This window comes from Coenobita brevimanus, chromosome 47 (assembly GCF_032717465.1).
Source record: "Coenobita brevimanus isolate Jiangsu-jjx chromosome 47, ASM3271746v2, whole genome shotgun sequence".
Classification (NCBI taxonomy): Eukaryota; Metazoa; Arthropoda; class Malacostraca; order Decapoda; family Coenobitidae; genus Coenobita; species Coenobita brevimanus.
This window is the reverse complement of record NC_137000.1, coordinates 34230033-34254357: the sequence shown is the minus strand read 5'-3', so window position 1 is coordinate 34254357 and position 24325 is coordinate 34230033. Positions and strand designations below refer to the sequence as shown.

The 24325-nt window shown below is 43.7% G+C and overlaps 1 protein-coding gene and 1 pseudogene across 1 annotated transcript in view; both read right to left on the bottom strand.

The window, feature by feature from the left end:
* Nucleotides 1-24325, bottom strand: part of LOC145399142 (uncharacterized) — a 313723-nt gene that overhangs the window by 87351 nt on the left and 202047 nt on the right. The window lies entirely within an intron of this gene.
* Nucleotides 12508-12624, bottom strand: LOC145399191 (5S ribosomal RNA; annotated as a pseudogene).

Here is a 24325-nt window from a genome sequence, read left to right as displayed (position 1 = left end):
CACATCTACTACTATTACTACCACACCTACTACACATACTACCACTACTACTACCACTACAATTACTACTGGAAAAATTAAATAAATAAATAAAATGTGAACCAAGTACCGGTAGTCATTTACGTACTGCCCACAAACGGAAATACCACTGCTACTTTCTCTTTCCATTGAGTTATAATTTTTCATCATAATTATGTAAAAGCAAATGTTTCCCAAACAAAATAAGGCTGCGAGTTTATCATGAAACATACTTTCCACCTCCATATTTCACATAAATATATGCAGAGCAGTGAAATCATATCTATTTTAACAAAATACCACAAACCAGTATGTATAAAACTAACTTATTCATAATACCAATATTCCTACCACTCGGTCTTTGCGTGGAAATCAAAGAAACAGTTAGTGCACAGTGCAACCTCACAGTCAGCACACCATCACTTCGTCATACATCGTTGCTATGGTCGGCACGATGAATTGGCGCAAACAAAGCGATGCTGATGTAGCATTCAAATCTGACTCCCTCGCTAATCGTGACTCCTTGCATTCATTGCGCATGCACCGTCGGCTGCTAGACATACGACTCATTCGCAGTAGAAGCCCTGCAGAGAGAAGAACTAGCGGGATGATTGGTTATTTCATACGTCAGTGGATTCGGGAATTTTGCCAACTAAATCTGTGCTGAATTCACAATTCAGTCCCATAATTTTTACCACTTACTCTCACTTGCCATTATAAGGTCTCTTTCTCCTCTGAACCATGTACAATGAGCCTAATTTGGTGGGCCAAAAATAAGTTAAGGACGAATCCTCAGTAAACAAAAGTAGTTGCGTGTTGAGGAAGACAGATTATCCACAGAGATTTTCATTTTGATTGTAGTTATGACACTATTAAAGCTATTACAAGAGATTTACATGGCTTACATATAGTTTCTTTGAAATTATGTGTGAATGTAATCAGTGGTTTAGAGATGGTTAAACCATTACCAACGATGACGAAGTTGCATAAGGTGTTGATCATGGTGAAGCATAGGTAGAAATGTCAGTATATACGAAATAACAAACAGGTTACATATAGTATTTAAATGGAATTCCAAGAGATTTTGTTCAGAAACCATTTGACTGTCGAATCAGTGACTATAATTGTGGGAAACATGAATAAACCACGAGATATTGCACTATTAATAAAGCATAGTAACCAGTGAGTTTTCTTGTCATTGGCTGCCATCCCTCCTACTCACACACCACATTTCCTTTATTTCTCTCCATTCCATCCCTCCAGCTCATAATTGGTCTTCCCCTCCTACTCTCCAAGTCAGACTCTCAACTAACTTCTAATCATGGCCAAACCATCTCATTATTTGTACTGTCATTTTTATTTACATATTTTTTGTTGCAGGTAAAAATAGCAACAGTTCTATGTTTGGAAGGCCTCTTTATTTAAGTTGAATTGAACAGGTAAGAACCATTCTGATTTACCAGAAGTGGGTTAGTTAAATAGATGTGAAGTTTAGGTTGAAAGAAATTCATAGTTAAACACTAATACTGGTTATAATTTTTTATGTCAGTTGCATTTTATAACTGAACTGTAAGCCATTCTTTGTTTCACCTAAAACAGTACTCTACTGGTAGCACTGCTGAACTTCAACCTTTCAGCACTGAGTATTCACTTCTGGCCAACATTTTCACTAAATCAAGTAAGTATTGGAGATCTGATATGGTACTGCACACCACTGCTTACTTTTAGATTAAATGAAGGTCCAAAGAATCTAATGAATGAAGGCAGGAGTGGCAGGAGACAGGAAGAACATACAAGAGTGAAAAAAAAAATAAGTGGAATGAAACAGAGAAGAGTTTTGAAGTAAATGGAAGTGTTGTTTGATAAATAATGTAATTATTTGCAGATGATTCATTTCTCTCCTTGGCAATGGTAAACAAACAGTGCTTGGCATGAACTTTAGGAGCTGTATCTGAGAATCAAATTTGATTGTGTAAGAGAGCATCATTATTATTTTAGAGGAATGAAATTATTGACTGTCCAGTGATTCTGATTGGCCATTCAGAGTAATACATTGAGATGGGAGAAAAAGTGAGCAGATGGAGAGAACATTTTAATGACTTGTTGAACTTAGAGAATGAACGTAATGCTAGTATAATTGCTTGGGGAAAGGCTGGGAGAAGGAGGAAGGTGAGAAGATAGGAAGAAATCAGTAAGATGGAAATTGTGGAAGCAATGAAGAAAGTCAAAATGGGGAAAGCCCCAGGAATGGATGAAGTGTGTGGTGAAATGCTGAAGCGTGGGTGAGAAATAGTAGTAGAATGGATGTGGAAGGTGTGCAGATTGGCCTGGGAGGAAGGTAGAGTCCCAGAGGATTGGAAGGCAGGTATAATTATTCCCTTGTATAAATGGAAAGGGGAAAAAGAAGTGTGTGGTAATCATACGGGCATTTATCTTCTCAGTGTAATAGGAAAAGTATATGACAGGATACTTATTGACAGAGTTTGGGAAACAACAGAGGAATTAGTTGGAGAAGTACAGGGAGGCTTTAGGAAGGGAAGAGGCTGTGTAGATCAGATATTCATTCTTAGATCTTTAGCGGAAAAGTTTCTAGAGATGTGAAAGAAGTTGTATGTGGACTGAAAGCAGTGATGAGAAATAGGGAGGTGAGTATGGAAGTTAAGAAGTCACTGCATGATAGTATTGTGATCCCTACCTTGACATATGGAAGCGAGGCATGGACCTTGCAAGAGGGGAACAAGTCAAGAGTGAGAGCAGTGGAAATGAGTTACTTGAGAGGAGCATGTGGAGTGACATGGAGGGACAGGTTGACGAATGAAGAAGTGAAGGAACGCTGTGGGGTGGATGTGGATGTGGTTGAGAAGATTAGGAGAAATACACTGAGGTGGTTTGGATATGTGAAGAGAATGGAGAATGAAAGACTGACTAAGAGGGTGTATGTAGGTGTGGTGGAGGGAGGGAGAGGGAGAGGTAGACCGAGGATGAGGTGGAGGGATGGAGTTGAGAGGTATATGAGAGAGGGGGGGGGTGAGTTGGGAGGAGGGTAGTCAAATGGTGGGTGACAGAGGGACTTGGAGACGTTTTGTCTGCGACCACCCTTTGCGGGATTAGGGCGTCGGGCTATAGATAGATAGATAGATATGACAGGGTGGACAGACAAGGATTGTAGAAAGTATAAAGAATATATCGAGTAGATGGGAAGTTGCTGAATCCTGTGAAGAGTATGTATTAGGGTGCTAAGGCTGCAGTGTGTGTGGATAGGGAACTGAGTGAGTTTTTCTATTTGAAAGTTGGGATGAAACAGGGATGTGTCATGTCTCCATGGTTGTTCAATCTGTATATGGATGGGGTTATAAAAGAGATACAAGGTAGGGCAGTGGATGTCGGAGTGGCCCTAGTGAGGGAGGGCAGTGTTTGGAAACTCCCTGTACTGTTGTTTGCAGATGATACTGTGTAGTTAAGTGAAGACGAAGGGGAGCTGCAAGGCTTGGTGAATGAGTTTGGGAGTATGTGTAAGACTCTCTCTCTCTCTCTCATACAAGTCACACTTGAAAAAGACAATCATCTTGAAAGAGTATATACCTCAGAGATTAGGATGTTTGTGGGGTTATTTGGAAAAAGAAGGGAGTCTGACAAGTATGATGAGTATGAGATTATGCAATGCATTTTGCACTCCGTTATGTGTAAAAAAAATATATACAGTATATATTCTGTACACTGTAAATATAATTTGTGGGTTGATGAGGTCCTGCATGGTTATGATGCTGTTGTGACTAATACAGTACTACAGTGCAATTCCCAATTTCAGACATTTTCAGGATCAAGAGGCTTATGGAAATTTAAAAATCTTGGAAAACTATTTCTCAATCATGACCATCACTTCTATGTATAAGCATCCAAATGCTTGGCATTCCCATCACAGATCACAGTATACTGTATATACCATACTGTACTTTATCTCACAGTCATGGTTCTGGTGTGAAAATTTATCAGTAAACAATGAAAATGGTTTCTTCCTGGGGTGAGAAAATCGCACAACAAAAAATTATGAACAAAGCCACATAATTCAGATGTGTCCAGTTTAAGCTGGCTTGGGTGTCTGCAGACTACTAAAGTCATGAATTCAAGCCATGCCCAGTAGCTGCCTTGCCGAGAGGGGTAGCACCCTCCTGTCACCTACCAGGGCTATATGATGTGATAGAGGCTAGCCTCAGGAAACTATTATTCCCCTTCTTCCATTATCAGATTCAGGTTGAAAGGACTGTCTGGAGGAATGAGTATGACCTGTTAGTTTAAAGATTTGTACCCTACTTAACCCCTTAACCGCGGGGCGTCACTTTCATGACGCTAGGCCACAATGGATCATACCGCGGGGCATCACTTTTGTGATTCTGTGTTATTTTGAATTATCCCAGGCTCTCAAGTGGTGGCTTGTATCATCTACCAGTACTGCCAATGTCCAACACTAGTCAGCATTCCAAATCTCATCTGTACTCCCATCCATTGTTGACAATTTAGCGATTTTACCCCCTTCATGACTCCCCTCCCTACCTGCCCTCCATTACCCTGTCCTCTCACCTCCCACGCTGCACTGCGCTACGCAAATTTCCCCCGGATTTTTCCACAGAATTCATCCATTGAAATAAGCCCTATGCTCTATACTTATACAAAATAATATATACCAAAAAAAAAAACAGGTAAGTGATAGTGTTATACACCAGGAATTGGCTAATTATCACCTGACAACACCTCACGTGCATTCATTCGCTACATTACCATGGTAATTTCCCCTTTGAATTATGCCTTGTAATCGATGTCTGTAATAAAAATATATATCAGAAAGGAAGGGAGAAGCCTAAGTGACATTTACATTCACCTGGAACTACCTATTTCTTTATGTATTGCCGAGATTTTCTACCTATAAAAAATCAGCATGTAAGTTAGCAGCAGTCAGCCTAAGTGGCACTGTCAACCCTTCCCTTCTCAGATAAGCCGCGGCATTTAGTTCCTTGTCCTCCGCTCTAGTGAAACAATGTCGCACTCGCGCCCCGCCATTCCTGCCACTTCTGCGCCCATTGCAAAGGGCCTCGTGACCTCTACTCCTAAGAAAAGTAGTGAGGGAAGCAGGAAAGACCTTAGTGACTCTGTAGTGGCACGTGAACTGGCAGAATTGTCCATGGTGATGATGGACAGTGATTTTGACGATTCGGGTGAATCGTGTGATGAGCCGGGTGAGGTTATCGTGCCAGAAACTGCTACAATGAGTGCTTCAGTGTCGGAAGTAGTGTCTAGCTCCAAGGGAAAGGAGCCTTTAGTGCAGCAAGGACAGGAATTTGGGAAGGGAGTGAAAAGGCGACGTGTTAGCCCCAGAACAATGTCCCCACGTGACCCAGCCCACCATGAGTCACGAGTGCATTCACCTCCCCGTTCCCCAAGCCCCACTTCACTCATTTCTTCATTATCGTCGGCTGAGTTATCTCCGGAGTCTTCGTCGTCGGAGTTACCACCAGCATCTACAGTGAAGGCAGGCCGTAGAGGTAGAGGTAAATCAAGGAGAGTGAAAAGTAGTGTAGCTAGTACGGTAAGGGCTGCTAGTGCTGTACGGCAACCTAGGGTCAGTGCGAGTGACCACGACCGAGATAAATCTGCCTCACAGCCAACCTCCACCACCACCACCACCCGCCTTACACCGCCACGACAGGGAATCCTGGACGCCTTCGCGTGGACGGAAGGGTCAGATTTTGTGCCTGAAAATTTAGTATTTGATGAGAGCTCCTCAGGAGTTCAGCCTGCCTTCACTATTGACGAAAATGCTGAGTGTGTGGACTACCTTTTGGCCTTCCTAGATGACGAAGTCATGCAGCACATATGTGATGAGACCAACAGGTATGAATCACAACGTGCTGCAAGTGGTACAGGTGCAGCCAAGATGCAACAGTGGTCCATGCTGGGAGTGCAGGAGCTGTATGTGTTCTTTGCCCTCATGCTTCTCATGCCACACTCCAAGAAGCATGAGTTGGAAGAATACTGGTCCATGGACCCCTTACTACCCTCACCCACCTTCAGTAAGTACATGGCCAGAGATCGCTTCCGGAACATCATGGGAAACCTGCACTTTGGCGACAACGATGTACCTTCCCAAACTGACCCACTCTGGAAGATCCGGGATATTCTGAGCAGAATGAAGGATAAGTTTATGTCATTCTTCCACCCCTTTCAGAAGGTTGTCATTGACGAATCCTTGGTTTTGTTCAGAGGACGTCTTCGGTTTGTTCAGTACATTCCAAGCAAATGCCATCGCTTTGGAATTAAGTTCTTTGTACTGTGCGACTGTAAGACGGGGTACATCCTTGACTTTGTCATATATTCAGCCAGCACTGTTGATCTGGATAAAACACACCCCCTTGGCTTCTCAGGCTGTGTAGTGAAAGTGCTCCTAGAAAAGTATTTTGGTGGGAATCATGTGCTGTATACAGACAACTACTATACAGCATTGAAACTTGCCAAATACCTTTCTGAGCACGGCATTGGCTCCTGCGGCACTGTGAAAAGTAATCGTGCCCACTTCCCCAAATTCCCAGAGGCAGGAACCTCGCAGCGAGGAGACGTGCACCTACGCAAGTCTGAGAAGATGCTGGCAATACGGTAACATGACAAGAGGGTCGTACACATGCTCACCACCGTACATAAGGGGGAGATGACAGACAGTGGGAAGGTTGACCGTAGGACAGGCGAACCTGTGATGAAACCTGATGATGTGTTGGACTATAATATAAACATGCGGCTGGTGGACAAGTTCGACATGATGATTGGTGAGATCGACTGCCTCAGGAAGAATACTAGGTGGTACAGGAAAGTTTTTCTGCATCTCATAGATATGACGATGCTGAACGCCTTCATCCTGTACAAGATGAAGGTAAAGCCACCCAAGTCCTTCTCCCTGAGGTTGTTCGCCAGGACTTGTGTCCAGCAGCTGCTGGAAAGATATGATAGGGTGACATCAGCAACTCCAAGGCGCCATCCAGTAACACTTCCCGACCGACTTGAGCAGAGGGCGTATATGGATCGGCACAGACTTGAGCTTATGCCTGCCACAGGGAAAAGGAAGGCTGCGATTTGCAGGTGTCAGGCATGTGCACATACCACCCGCTGCACACCTGAGCACAAACGCACCTCTTGGCAGTGCGCTGAGTGCCAGGTTCCCCTCTGTGTTACCTGCTTCTTCGATTACCACAGCCAGAAGCAGCTCTAACAGTGCAAGTGTGAAAGCAGAATAATTTGGAAATAATGTGTAAATAATGTGTAAATTGCAGGTGAAAGCAATGGATGTTCAGTATATATGACTGAACAGTGTATTATAGTTTTATCTTACTGAAAGTGACAGTGAATTACATAGTGTAAGTAAAATAGAAGGGTAAATATTGAAAATAGAATAGAAAATGTAAATAGTAATGTAAGTAATTAGTAATATAAGAATATAAGTACAAATAATTTATGTTATAACAGTGAAAGTGAATCCGTGGCTCTCTACGTATTTTACTGAATGAAAAATTGAATGACTTCAGTGACAATAAACTAATATGACTGAAGGAAACTTATGGAGAAAGACTCCAGATATATATAAGTGTGATATAGTAATAGAAATATAAAGTGTGAGGGGTTTTATGAATAATAAATGACAGAGTACCAAGAGCGAACTAGCGCAAGTGGGACGATCAGACGCGCTCGTAATTTCCATTGCTTTCACAGTGTGTTTTTTTTTTTGGAGTAGGGATCCCAAACTACTTGAAAATCATAGAGTAGTGTTTATAGTGTTTATATCTGGCTGTGGTAATCATATTACAGGTTGTCGGGAAGTGTAAAGTGGAGACTTCGTTACCCTACTTCAGAGGTCTCCACAAGTCCTACGGTAACCGACGAAGGCTCAACAAACATTCCAGGAGAAAGCTGAAGGTATGTGCCATAAGCATATGTAATTTTAATAATCTAGGACTAATAACTGATTTTTGGCAACTATTTTTTGAGAGTCTGTCGGAGCCCGAATAACCCTGCGGGACACGCAAAACATTGGTAAACATGCCCGCGGTGTAGGGGTTAAGGAGAATGGAAACATAGCATGAATATTATTATTATTATTTTTTTTTCATGTGTCTGACTCTGGGCATAGGCTTCACAGCCTGCTCTCAAGGCCCAGTAGTCCTCCTACATACCGCACATCTCTACATGTCACCACTTCGGCGCTAACACCCACCGTCCATATTGAATACATGATAGGGCTGTCTCATACAGGATTGGTGTATTGGTATTTGCGGGGGTATTTTTTCGACATGTCGGCGGGTCTTCTGGTAGATCAGTAAAGTCGGATTTTTTGGAAATTCAAATCCTTAAACTGTTTCCTGCCCCAATGTGATTTGAACCTTGGTCCGTTAGGACTACAGGCCACCTCTCTACCGATTGAGCCACCACCTCCCCTTTATTTACAAGCATGAGTATTTGCAAAAATGAAAATCAATTATAGTAGGAAAGGTTTAAGAAAAATGGTAATCAGGTAGAATTTGGACCAGAAAAATACAATGAAGATGGCTGAAACTGAGATAACAGGCCTAATTAAAGAAAAACACACTTAAAGAGCAAATGGGATAGGCAAGAATGAAGGCACCCAGTCATGGCCTACACACTCCAGCGTAAAGCAACCTAGCATAACAACCTAACCAAAGGTTACGCTACATGAATTGGTCACTTTCCACAAGTGGTTACTAGAGCAATTTATATTAATATTTTTAATAAAAGCATAAAGATATAGCACTGGTACAATTTCCACTAGTGTTACAAAAGCAAAGAAATAATGTATTATCATCCATTCATCCATCCATCATCCAGTCCTATGTTGCCCCATCAGGAGCAGAGCCCAGGGTTAGGCAAGTTGGTCCTAACATTAAAGACAAGTGTGACCAGCCTCACTCATCCCTGAGTGGCATCACATAAGCAATAAACCCCAACCACCCCTTGGATATAAACCTATCTATCTATTGCCAGATGCCTCAATCCCAAATGGGGTCGCCACAAAAAAATTGCCTCCACGTCGCCCTGTCCCCTGCCATTTCACTGCCCTGCTCCCAACTCACCCCCCCCCCTCTCATTTACCTCTCCTGTTCATCTCTCCATCTCATCCTTGGCCTATCCCTCCCTCTCTCCCCCTCCACCACACTCACATAAACTCTCCCCATCAGTCTCTTACTCTCCATCCTCTTCACATGGCCAAACCACCTCAATGCATTTCTCCTAACGCTTCCTATCACATCCACATCCACACCATAACGCTCTTTCACATCCTCATTTGTCAGTCTGTCTCTCCATGTGACTCCACAGGCTCCTCTCAAATAACTGATTTCCACTGCTATCACTCTTGACTTGTGTCCCTCCAACAACACCCAAGCTTCACTTCCATACGTTAGAGTTGGTATCACAATAGTGTCATGTAATAACTTTTTCACTTCCATCCTCACTTCCCTGTTTCTTATCACTGCTTTCAAAGAACCAGCAACCTTTCTTTCTTGTTGTACCCTTTCAAGCACATCATCTTCCAAACTTCCATCCTTACTCATAACACCATCCAAGTACTTAAACATACTCACATTCTCCATTTCCTCATCATCCAATCTCACTGTACATTCACTGACTTCACCTCTCTCAAAGACCATCACTTTACTCTTCCCTACATTCACCTTTAGATTCCGTTTCTTACACAATCTCCCAAATTCATCCACCAAGCCTTCCAGCTCTCCTTCATCCTCATTTAACAACACAGTATCATCTGCAAACAACAGTACAAGGAGTTTCCAAACACTGCCCTCTTTCATTAGGGCCACTCCAACATCCACTACCCTACCTTGTATCTCTTTTATAACCCCATCCATATACAGATTGAACAACCATGGAGACAAGACACATCCCTGTTTCAACCCAACCTTCAAATAGAGAAACTCACTCAGTTCACTATCCACACACACTGTAAGCCTTAGCACCCTCATACATACTCTTCATAGCATTCAATAACTTCCCATCTACTCCGTATATTCTTACTTTCCACAATCCTTGTCTATCCACCCTGTCATATGCTTTCTTCAAATCCATGATGGCCACATACAACTTCTTTCCCTTCTCTAGAAACTTTTCCAGTAAAGATCTAAGAATGAATATCTGATTTACACTGCCTCCTCTCTTCCTAAATCCTCCCTGTACTTCTCCAACTAATTCCTTTCTTATTTCCCTAACTTTTCCTATTACACTAAGATGACAAATGCCCCTATGATTACCACACACTTCTTTTTCCTCTTTCCCTTTGTACAAGGGAATAATTATACCTGACTTCCAATCCTCCAGGACTCTACCTTCCTCCCAGGCCAATCTGCACATCTTCCACATCCATTCTACTACTATTTCTCATCCATGCTTCAGCATTTCACCACACACTCCATCCATTCCTGGGGCTTTCCCCATTTTGACTTCCTCCATTGCTTCCACAACTTCCATCTTACTGATTTCTTCCTGTCTTCTCACCTTCCTCCTTCTCCCAGCCTTTCCCCAGCCACATAAACTTGCATCACTCTCATTCTCTAAGTTCAACAATTCATTAAAGTGTTCTCTCCATCTGCTCACTTTTTCTCCCTTCTCAGTGTATTACTCTGAATGGCCAATCAGAATCACTGAACAGTCAATAATTTCATTCCTCTAAAATAATAATGATGCTCTCTTACACAGTCAAATTTGATTCTCAGATACAGCTCCTAAAGTTCATGCCAAGCACTGTTTGTTTACTATCGCCATGGAAAGAAATGAATCATCTGCAAATAATTACATTATTTATCAAACAACACTTCCATTTACTTCAAAACTCTTCTCTGTTTCATTCCACCTATTTTTTTCACTCTTGTATGTTCTCCCTGTCTCCTGCCGCTCCTGCCTTCATTCATTAGACTCTTTGGACTTTCATTTAATCTAAAAGTAAGCAGTGGTGTGCAGTACCATATCAAATCTCCAATACTTATTTGATTTGGTGAAAAGGTTGGCCAGAAGTGAATACTCTATGCTGAAAGGTTGAAGTTCAGCAGTGCTACCAGTAGAGTACTGCTTTAGGTGAAACAAAGAATGGCTTACAGTTCAGTTATAAAATGCAACTGACATAAAAAATTATAACCAGTAATAGTGTTTAACTATGAATTTCTTTCAACCTAAACTTCACATCTATTTAACTAACCCACTTCTGGTAAATCAGAATGGTTCTTACCCGTTCAATTCAACTTAAATAAAGAGGCCTTCCAAACATAGAACTGTTGCTATTCTTACCTGCAACAAAAAATATGTAATAAAAATGACAGTACAAATAATGAGATGGTTTGGCCATGATAAGAAGTTAGTTGAGAGTCTGACTTGGAGAGTAGGAGGGGGAGACCAATTATGAGCTGGAGGGATGGAATGGAGAGAAATATAGGAAATGTGGTGTGTGAGTAGGAGGGATGGCAGCCAATGACATGAAAACTCACTGGTTACTATGCTTTATTAATAGTGCAATATCTCGTGGTTTATTCATGTTTTCCACAATTATAGTCACTGATTCGACAGTCAAATGGTTTCTGAACAAAATCTCTTGGAATTCCATTTAAATACTATATGTAACCTGTTTGTTATTTCGTATATACTGACATTTCTACCTATGCTTCGCCATGATCAACACCTTATGCAACTTCGTCATCGTTGGTAATGGTTTAACCATCTCTAAACCACTGATTACATTCACACATAATTTCAAAGAAACTATATGTAAGCCATGTAAATCTCTTGTAATAGCTTTAATAGTGTCATAACTACAATCAAAATGAAAATCTCAGTGGATAATCTGTCTTCCTCAACACGCAACTACTTTTGTTTACTGAGGATTCGTCCTTAACTTATTTTTGGCCCACCGAATTAGGCTCATTGTACACAGTTCTGAGGAGAAAGAGACCTTATAATGGCAAGTGAGAGTAAGTGGTAAAAATTATGGGACTGAATTGTGAATTCAGCATAGATTTAGTTGGTAAAAATTCCCGAATCCACTAACGTATGAAATAACCAATCATCCCGCTAGTTCTTCTCTTGCAGGGTTTCTGCTGTGAATGAGTCGTACGTCTGGCAGCCGACGGCGCATGTGCAATGAACGCAAGGAATCACGATTAGCAAGGGAGTCAGATTTGAACGCTACATTAGAAGACTTCTTTGCCTGCAGGTGTGCGAGGTAAGATTTCCATGAAATGCCTGCTGAGGTAGTCCCTGCACTGCATTCGGTCAGGCAGTTGCTGTACACTATGCCTACATTACATTCATTCATTCATTCATTGCCAGACGCCATGTATCCCAAACGGGGTGGTCAAAGGCTTAGAGTTAATTGTTTTACAGGGAGGGGCACTAATCCTCCACCAACCCCACTTGACACGCAGGGAGAACGTTATGCCAAGAGCATCTGATGTTCCCAGGCAGTCACCCATCCAAGTACTAACCAGACCCAACGTTGCTTAACTTCGCTGATCGGACAGAAAGCGGTGTACTCAACGTGATATATATATATCGCAGAAGGAATAACCTGTCCAAACCTCTCCAGAAGGCCATAAATCACATCCTTCTCGAACTGTCTGAGGGATGTGCTGGTCTGTGTAACTTCCTTGTACAGAATGAAGGCATTCAGTACACAGATGTCCAGTACATGTAGGAATGCCTTCTTATACCACTTACAGCACCTCCTCAGACAGTCAATTGTGCCGATCTGCATATCTGATTTATCAACGAGTCACATGTTCACCTTATAGTCCAGAACAGCATCAGGTTTGAAGACTGGCTTCCTCGTTCTTCTATCGACCTTGCCTGTGTCAATCAACCTACCTTCGTGGACCGTGGAGAGGACATTCACCTTTCTCTTATCATGCCAGTGAATTGCCAGGAATTTACCTGATTGCAAAATCCTGCACTCCCCTTTCACGGTGCCTTTGGGAAAGGATGGCTAATGCTTCCTCTTCGCACGAACAGTGCCACACGATCCAATTTGATGTTCTTGCAGGTACTCTGCAAGACTTCGTGCCGTGTAATAATTATCAGTATAAAGGATATGGTTGCCACCGAAGTACATGTCCATTAGTTTCTTGATCACAGAGCCAGAGAAACCATGGGGGTCGTCCTTCGACAACACCGCATCACTCGCTGTATACACAATGAAATCAAGCACGTACCCAGTCTTGCAATCACACAAGACAAAGAACTTTATTCCAAAATGATGTCTCTTAGATGGAATGTACTGAATAAAGGCAAGACGTCCCCTGAACAAAACAAGCAACTTGTCAATAACAACCTTCTGAAATGGCCTGATAAATGATCGAAATATCTCCTTCATCATCTCTAGAATCGAGCGAATATTCCACAGCCTATCGTTCGGATGTGGGCCCATATTGGTGGAAAAATGTAGATACCTCAAGATGTCAAGATATCGGTCAAGTGGCATATACTTACTGAATACTGGCGTTGCAGCAAAATCGTCCACGAGTCAGTAATCATGTATGTTATGTTTCCTAACGTGTGGCATCAACACTGCCAAGCCTAGCCAAACATACATTTTGCTAACACTCGTTGCAGTCCATTCCTTCATTTTCACACACTCTCTCACGTGCGAGGTTTCAGCCCAATTCCAGCAGAATTCCCTGAAGCTGTTCACTACTTTCACAATGAACTCCAACACTGCTGTTGTGAAAAAAGTAAGGAAGAAGTCCACTGCAGAAGAAGCTCTGTTGCAGGGAAATGCTGGCTGCACACTTGCGTTTGTGTCATCAAAAACAGGTATTTCAGGCTGAAACCCCGTCCCTTCCTTCCACACAAAAGTTTCAAACCTACCAGTCCGTGGTTCCTGCCTTGCCTGCCGTGCACGTGACCAGCCCCGTGCCTTGCCACAGCCCTTAGCATGGCGGCGTGGTGGCAATTCCGCCAACTCACCACTAGATGAGGCAGATGATGATGCTGGTGACAGTGATCGTGGTGATGATGGTGTTTGTGAAAGACGTCGGAAGGCATGTGCCTGCTGGCAAGCACCTGCACCAACATATCCGTATGGGCCAAGTTGTAGTGAAGTGTCATGTGGTGAGGCAGGCTGGCATGGTGCACCACGTGGTGAGGCAGGCCAGCGTGGTGAGGCACGTGGTGAGGCCTGAAGTGAGGCAGGTCGGTATGGTGGTGCAGGGAATGAGGCAGGTTGGCATGGTGAGGCACGTGATGAGGCAGGTAGGAGTGGTAAGGCACGTGGTGAGGCCTGAAGTGAGGCAGGTCGGTATGGTGGTGCAGGGAATGAGGCAGGTTGGCATGGTGAGGCACGTGATGAGGCAGGCCGGAGTGGTAAGGCACGTGGTGAGGCCTGAAGTGAGGCAGGTCGGTGTGCTGATGCAGGGGACGAGGCAGGTTGGCATGGTGAGGCACATGATGAGGCATGTCGGTGTGGTAAGGCACGTGGTGAGGCCGGAAGTGGGGCAGGTCGGCGTGGTGATGCACGTGGTAAGGCCTGAAGTGAGGCAGGTCGGTGTGGTGATACACGTGGTGAGGCAAATCAGCGTGGCGATACACGTGGCGAGGCAAGTCAGTGTGGTGATGTATGCGGTGAGGCAGGTCGGCATGATAAGACCTGGAGTGATGCAGGCCGGCATGGTGATGAATGGGGTGATGATTGAAGTGATGCAGGCCGAGTGGGTGAACATGGTGGTGACGGTGTATGGGTGGAAAATTCCACTCTACATCACCCTCCTGCTCGGTGGCTCAGCCTGCGGCGTTTTCTCCTCCTGCCAGCCTCCTTGCTTCCTTCACTCTCCACCTCCCCTGCCGCTTTCTCCACTGTGCGTATATCACCCTCCGCAGGATCATCAACTACAGGAATCCCTGTACTATCCGGATGCCCACTTTCCGGGCACCCCACTTACTGGACATTGTGGGCCTGGACCTTCGGAACCCAAAAATGGCCAAAAAAAGAAAAAATCCCCCCCAAAATCCTAATTTATTCCCACCCATAATTTGAAATTGCAGCGCGGCGCTAAACAGCTGTTTATACCACAGCCCCTTCACCCCTTCCTTCCTCCCCCCTCCCCCCTCCCCTGTCAGGGTTGCCATTTGGTATTTTTCATTACCAAATGTGGGCCAATTTGGTAATGAAAAATTTGTTTGGCAATGAATCAGAATAATGCATTACCAAACGAATTTTTCACATGTATAAGGATACACAGGATGGAGATGGTGGATTGTTTGCTCTCTCTGATTAATCTGCTAGCCAACATAGCATGAAAATAATCATATATCTTTCTATAGCCTGACGCCCTAATCCCGCAAAGGGTGGCCGCAGACAAAAAGCCTACAAGTCGCTCTGTCACCCACCATTTGACTACCCTCCCCTCAACTCACCGCCCCCTCCCTCATATACCTCTCAACTCCATCCCTCCACCTCATCCTCGGTCTACCCCTCCCTCTCCCTCCCTCCACCTCACCTACATACACCCTCTTGGTCAGTCTTTCATTCTCCATTCTCTCCACATGTCCAAACCACCTCAGTGTATTTCTCCTAATCTTCTCAACCACATCCACATCCACCCCACAACGTTCCTTCACTTCTTCATTTGTCAACCTGTCCCTCCATGTCACTCCACATGCTCCTCTCAAGTAACTCATTTCCACTGCTCTCACTCTTGACTTGTTCCCCTCTTGCAAGGTCCATGCCTCGCTTCCATACGTCAGGGTAGGGATCACAATACTATCATGCAGTGACTTCTTAACTTCCATACTCACCTCCCTATTTCTCATCACCACTTTCAGTGAACCAAGAACCTTCCTTCCCTGCTGTACCCCTTCACCCACTTCATCCCCCAAAGTTCCATCCTTAATCATCACACTACCCAAGTACTTGAATACACTCACATTCTCCATATCCTCACCATCCAACCTCACTGTACATTCTGTGACTTCATTCCTCTCAAACACCATAACTTTACTTTTGTTTACATTAACTTTCAGCTTCCTCCTCCTACACTATTGCCAGACGCCTCAATCCCGTTTGGGGTGGCCACAAACAAATCGCCTCCAAGTCGCCCTGTCCCCCGCCATTTCACTGCCCTGCTCCCAACTCACACCCTCCTCTCTCATATACCTCTCCACCCCATCCCTCCATCTCATCCTCGGCCTCTCCCTCCCTCTTCCCCCCTCCACCTCACCCACATACACTCTCTTCATCAGTCTTCCACCCTCCATCCTCTCCACATGGCCAAACCACCTCAGTGTGTTCCTCATAACACTTCCTATCACATCCACATCCACACCACAACGCTCCTTTATATCCTCATTCGTCAGCCTGTCTCTCCACGTGACTCCACAGGCTCCTCTTAAATAACTCATTTCCACTGCTCTCACTCTTGACTTGTGTCCTTCCAACAATGTCCAAGCTTCACTTCCGTACGTTAGAGCTGGTATCACAATACTGTCATGTAGTAGCTTTTTCACTTCCATGCTCACTTCCCTGTTTCTTATCAATGCTTTCAAGGAACCAGCAACCTTTCTTCCCTGCTGTACCCTTTCAAGCACTTCACCCTCCAAACCTCCATCCTTACTCATCACACTACCCAAGTACTTAAACGTACTCACATTTTCCAATTCCTCACCATCCAACCTCGCTGTACATTCACTAACTCAAAGACCATCACTTTACTCTTCCCTACATTCACCTTTAGGTTCCGTTTCTTACACACTCTCTCAAACTCATCCACCAAGCTTTGCAGCTCCCCTTCGTCTTCACTCAACAACACAGTATCATCTGCAAACAACAGTACAGGGAGTTTCCAAACACTATCCTCTCTCACCAGGGCCACTCCAACATCCACTACCCTACCTTGTACCTCTTTTATTACCCCATCCATGTACAGATTGAACAACCATGGAGACATGACACATCCCTGTTTCAAACCAACTTTCAAAGAGAAAAATTCACTTAGTTCACCATTCACACGCACTGCAGCCTTCGCACCATCGTACATACTCTTCACAGCATTCAACAACTTCCCATCAACTCCATATATTCTTAACACTTTCCACAATCCTTGTCTATCCACCCTGTCATATGCTTTCTCCAAATCCATGAAAGCTGCATACAACTTCTTTCCCTTCTCTAGAAACTTTTCCACTAAAGATCTAAGAATGAATATCTGATCTACACAACCTCTTCCCTTCCTAAAGCCTCCCTGTTCTTCTCCGACTAATTTCTCTGTTCTTTCTCTAACTCTGTCTATAAGTATCCTACCATACACTTTTCCTATTATACTAAGAAGACAAATGCCCCTATGATTACCACACACTTCTTTTTCCCCTTTTCCTTTGTACAAGGGAATAATTATACCTGACTTCCAATCCTCCGGGACTCTACCTTCCTCCCAGGCCAATCTGCACATCTTCCACATCCATTCTACTACTCTCTCTCTCCCATGCTTCAGCATTTCACCACACACTCCATCAAATCCTGGGGCTTTCCCCAATTTAACTTTCTTCATTGCTTCCACAACTTCTATCCTACTGATTTCTTCCTGTCTTCTCACCTCCCTCCTTCCCCCAGCCATTCCCCAGCCACTTATACTCGCATTACTTCCATCCTCTACGTTCAACAATTCCCAAATTCATTCACCAAACCCTGCAACTCCCATTCATCTTCACTCAACAATACTGTATCATCAGCAAACAGCAACACCGGAATCTTCCAAATCTCACCCTCATTCATTAGAGCCACCCCCACATCCACTGCCCTACCTTGCACCTCCTTTACAACCCCATCCATGTATATATTAAACAGCCATGGAGACATCACACAACCCTGTTTCAGTCCTACTTTGAGATCAAAGAACTCAGCTCACTATCCACTCACACCGTAGCCCTAGCTCCTTCGTACATACTCTTCAAAGCACTCAACAATTTCCCCTCCACTCCATATATTCTTAATATCTTCCACATACCATACCTATCTATTCTGTCATAAGCTTTCTCCAAGTCCATGAAGGCAGCATACACTTTCCTTCCCTTCTCTAGATACTTCTCCACTAAACATCTTAGAACAAATATCTGATCTACACACCCTTTTCCCTTCCTAAATCCCTCTTGTTCTTCTCCAACTAGCTCCTCTATCATATGCCTAACCCTATCAGTGAGTATTCTACCATATATTTTACAAGTCACACTAAGAAGGCAAATACCCCTGTGGTTAACACACACTTCTTTCTCCCCTTTTCCTTTGTATAAAGGAACAATTAAACCTGATTTCCAGTCCTCTGGAACTCTTCCCTCTTCCTCACCACACACTCCATCAATTCCTGGGGTCTTTCCCAACTTGATCTTCTTCATTGCTTCCACTACTTCCGCCCTACTGATCTCTTCCTCCCTCCTCTCATCTCTTCTTCTTCCAGCCATTCCCCAACCACTTATACTCACGCTGCTCTCACTCTCTACATTCAACAAATCCTCGAAGTGCTCCTTCCACATCCTCAATTTCTCTCTCTTCTCCACCAACAATCTATTATTCCTATCTTTCACTCCCCTACTATTTCCCCTTTCACACCGCCCTACTTTCTTTACCTCCTTCCAAAACAATTTCTTACTCTCCCTCCACTTCACACTCAGATTCCTCCCCCACTCTTCATCCACTTTCTTCTTACTCTCCTTCACCAGTCTCTTCACCTCCCTTTTCCTGCTCACATATACCTCCCTCTTCTCTCTCTCATCTTCTCCCCGTTACCTCTACTCGCTAACCATTCACTATATGCCTTCTTCTTTTGTTCCACAGCTAGTTTCACCTCATCATTCCACCATGCTGTCCCTTGCACACCCTTGCATCTTCTCGTCACTCCACAAACCACCTCACACGTTGCGCTTATCTCTTCCGTAAATATCTTACATACGTCTTCCACCCCTTCCATCTGCTCTAGCTCACACCTTCCCAATCTTTCTTCCACTATGCTCTTATACTTTGCCATTTTCTCACTATCTTGCAAATTCTCCATTCTTCTCACAGGAGCTGTTTCCTCCTGTCTTCCCCTTTTTCTCCTCAACCATTTTCTTTGCAGCTTTACCTTGGCCCTCACTAAGTGATGGTCCGAGACTTCATTCCCCCACCCTCTCCACACTCTTGCATCCAACACTTGTCTTCTCATTCGCTCATCCACACACATGTAGTCTATCACTGCCTTTCGTTCAACAAGTTCACCATCCATCCTCCTCATTACTCTCCATGTATACCGGTGGATCATCTTATGCCAAAAGTAGGTGTTGGCTATTGCCAACCCCTTACCAGCACAGATGTCCATCAATGCACTACCATTCCCATCTGCTTCAGCTGGCACACCCCACTGACCAACCACTCCATCCACTTGTACATTTCCAACTTTGCCATTCATGTCTCCAATCAAAAGCACTCTCTCGCTCCTCTCATATTTGTCCATACATGCTTCTACTCTCATCCAAAACTCATCTTTCGCTCTTGCCACTCGGTTCTCTGTCAAAGCATACACACATACAATCGCCCAAGCTTGTATACCAACTTTCATCCTCACCCATATAATCCTTGCACCTACTGTTCCATACTCTTATATATTCTCCTTCCACTTCTTGCTTATCATCAGACATACTCCCTCTCTTGCCCTCTCTTTCTCATTAACTCCCGCACATATACCTAAACCATATTCCCATTCTCTCACCCTTTCACCTTTCCATTTAGTTTCAGTCAATCCACATATATCCACTCTTGCATCCTTAAGAACCTGAACAATCTTTCTCTCTTTCACTTCATCATTCACTCCTCTCACATTCCATGTTCCCACCTTCAGAATGTCCTTTGTCCGTTCGTCAATGTATGGTCCGTTCTGGTCTGAGGCACTTTATTCGCTTGTTCAGTTAGTTCTTTTTACGGGGTGGGGCTGTTAATTATAAGGAGAGTGATTACATGTATTTCCAATGTATATATAATTTGTGAAGAATAAATGCTAGCTTTACGAATTTGGTAATGAAAAGTTATATTTGGTAATGAAAATTGAGGAGTTTGGTAATGTGGCCATTGCGATCTGCTAATTCTGTTTCCCCGTCACCAACAGTTACTGCCTAACTTCAATCGTGAGTAGATGCTTATCGCAATGGAAGCCACACATGCTCAAATTTTTTTGAAAAAACAGTGAATAAACTGCAATACCTCGCCACTAGACCACATGGGAATTTACAGTGTTGTGCAGTGTTTAGAAATTAGAATTTAGAGTGCAAAGGATTAACTGTGGAGTGCAAATTGGCGGTTGAAACTGGCAGTTGAAACTGGCGTGGTGCAGTTAAGATCAATGTGTTGTGTTATTATAACTCACAGTGCAAAGAATTAAGTGCAGCACAACACTGGATTACTGTACGTGCTTCAAGAGCATTTTCACCACTGCCAAAGCCTTAGAGAAGGCGGCGACAGACGTGCTGTAAGTACCCTGGCTGAGGTACAGTCACTTCTAATTCCTCATTCTTTGGTTCCTTTTCATTTATTTCATGCTTTATGTCCATTATTGGTGTGAATAGGGTCTTAAGTAGGTTTAAATAGGTGCTATGCATGTCTGGTAGGGAGTTATTTAGGTGGCTTTCAAAGTTAGGCTGGGTTAGGGTCCTCAAGTACCAGTCCGGGAGCCAGGGGCCCACTTTCCGGACAGGACCACTTTCCGGACATGCCTTTGGCTCTATTATGTCAGATAGTAGAGGGATTACTGTACATCTGATCCTTCATCACCAGAGAAGGCTGATGATCCTGCAGACGGAAAATATCGTCGCACAGTGGCGAATTCACGGTCACTCTCCTCCTCTGACACATATTTTTCCATACTCAACATGGCTAAGTCTGGTTCTTCAAAGGAGGAGTCACTTTCCCCACTCACAATTGGTGATAATGGTACATCTAACTCCCTCCCTATTGCACTATCACTAAGGCCTTTTCTCTGAGGGCCTTTGGACTTCATAGGAGTGGAAGTAGGAGGGCACGGGTGGGTGGCCAAGGGTCGGGACACAGGAATATCTTTACACATAGGCCTATCCATCATGGAGGTACACAGGCAACTGGAGTGTGACTGGGATTAGTATGGGGGGTTGCCAGCGGTTGCGGGTGGTGAAAATAATCAGCTGAGTATTCAAACAATGGAGCGAATTACTAGATCATGTATACATGACAGCCGGACGGCCCCAGGAGGACATGTATGCATGTCACCCAGACAGGATGGGTTAAAAGAAATGCTTCATATAAACTTGTCAGCTACAGTCAATCAACTGATTATCAAGTTTAATTAGGGGTGCCTAACTCTTACTATGTCCTCCTCTGTACATAATTCATCCAACTAACACTATTCTTTGTCAATTCCCTAGTCATATTATCATCAAAACTTGCTTTCTCACATATTTAACATATTCATCCTCTTTCTTCGTGGCCTACTATGCCTCCTCCCACCTCAAACACATACTTTCAAATACTGTAGCTATACTATTTGCACCATGAACCCACATCCATTCTTTCCATCTGACCTTATTACACACTCTTCTACCCTTCAAAAGATACTGTACTTCTTTATTCCACATCTCTTATTCTCATATTTTTGTATTTCTTATTCAATCCACTCTAAGCATTCCATATATGAGATCTTCCCAAAAAAAAACTAAATTTTTAAAATATCACACCAACTAGCTAACATAGTGTGATCGTGATGGGAGCACTGTGCAGCAGCAACTTTGAGCTTTAGTCTAACGCTAGCACACCACATCACTTCGCCATCAAGGTACACGTGCCTGAGTGAAAGTGGGTTTAGTGAACTTGGCAGATTTTCTTGTATCTTCTTCTATTGCCTGAAATCAGGAACCTTTCAGGGTTTATTTCAACCCTGGGAACAAAAAATCATCCAAAGGGGCCACATCCAGAGAGTAGGGTGGCTGGAGGACAGCAGTCATCTCATCTAACTATCCATCTATCTACTGCCAGACACCTCAATCCCATAAGGGGTGGCCACAAACAAATTGCCCCCAAGTTGCCCTGTCCCCCGCCATTTCAATGCCCTACTTCCAGCTCATATCCCCCTCTCTCATATACCTCTCCACTCCATCCCTCCATCTCATCCTTGGCCTCCCCCTCCCTCTCCCCTCCTCCACCTCACTCACATACATTCTCCTCATCAGTCTCTCACTCTCCATCCTCTCCACATGGCCAAACCACCTCAATGTGTTTCTCCTGACACTTCCTATCACATCCACATCCACACCACAACGCTCCATCACATCCTCATTTGTCAGTCTCTCTCTCCACGTGACTCCAGATGCTCCTCTCAAATAACTCATTTCCACTGCTCTCATTCTTGACTTCTGTCCCTCCAACAAAGTCCAAGCTTCACTCCATACGTTAGAGTTGGTATCACAATACTGTCATGTAGGAACTTCTTCACTTCCATGCTCACTTCCCTGTTTCTTATCACTGCTTTCAAGGAACCAGCAACCTTTCTTCCTTCTTGTACCCTTTCAAGCACTTCACCCTCCAAACTTCCATCCTTACTCATCACACTCCCCAAGTACTTAACCCCTTCTTTACCAGAAATGTGTTTTGATGTACCCCCGTACATAGCTTGCAAAAACCCGTGAGACACCGGAACCACAACCGTGGTACGCTGGTACATCTCTAATGAATGGTTGCTCATGTGTCTCAGGGCAGCCCGGGTAAGGCTGTTTCTGAGGATCTCGTAATAGCAACAGCTCTGTGTTTTGACAACAGAGACTGTGACGAAGTTCTGATGAATTCTGACATCATAAGATATGTCATGATTGAGTTACGGTGCCACCAATGGCTTGTTCACTCATCTATGATGTAACCTATTTTAGACCAATCATTATTTTATTTATAATTTCAACTACAGATATCGTAATATATTTTCTGCTGACATACGGCAAAATTTACACCCCTTGGTCTGCCTGAGAGAGTCAGTTACCACGCACTTGACCACGAGAGAGGGTGTGCAGAATATTTTTCTCTCATGGCGTCTCTGGCAGATTCTGATAGTGAGTTTATTCCTCATGAGGATACTTATTTAGATGTATCAGATGATGATGTAGCAGTGTCTGATGTGTCAGTAGATGACTGTGATTCTGAAAATGATAGCAAGGTTGATGTGAGTGAGGAGGAGGAGGAAATTAGTAGTGAGCTTAGTGACGCCACACTCTCGGCGACAAGTGGGTCAAGGTTGCCATCACCGCCACGTGTGTCCACACACTTCAAGCTCAGCGTACAAGGTAAATACAGTAAATAAGCCATCCATCTGTGCAGGACATTTTTTTTCAAACCAGTTTGTACAGTAGTTACCTGGGTAACAGTACTTTAGCATAAGATATGTGAACTTATGATTTATTTTATAATAATTTTTTTTTTCATTATCAACATCATGCTGGGTTTATGTGATCATCAATATACAAACAAATCACAAAGAGTGAATAGTTTGGACGTGGCAAAAAAAATACACTACCCCTCACACTGCAGGAGGGGGAGCTGTCAGGTCGGTATGGGGAGTAAACGTAGTGTTTACAATGGGGGAAGGGGGTCAGTACAGAAAGGGTTAAACGTACTCACATTTTCCATTTCCTCACCATCCAACCTCACTGTACATTCACTGACTTCACTTCTCTCAAAGACCATAACTTTACTCTTCCCTACATTCACCTACTGTACAGATTCAGTTTCTTACACATTTTCCCAAACTCATCCACCAAGTCTAGCAGCTCCTCTTCGTTTTCACTTAACATCACAGTATCATCTGCAAACAACAGTACAGGGAGTTTCCAAACACTGCCCTCTCTCATTAGGGCCACTCCAACATCCACTGCCCTACCTCGTATCTCTACCTCGTCTCTTTGCCAAAAACTCACAGATAAGGAGTGACACATGAGCAGGTGCACTGTCATGATGCTCAGGTTTTTGTTTGTCCACAACTCTGGCCTCTTCCTTCACAGTGGCTCCTTTAAACTGTCTGACCATGTGAAATAAACTCATGACAAACGATATCCTTCCAATAAAAAAAGATGATCAACATCGCCTTTACATTTGAGTGGTTCTGACCTGCTTTTTTTGGTCGCAGAGATAATGTTCCAACCCACTGCGGTGACTGCCTTTCTGTTTCAACACCGTAACTGCACACCCATCCTGCATCACCTATTAGGACATTTTGCAGAAAGTTTTTAACAG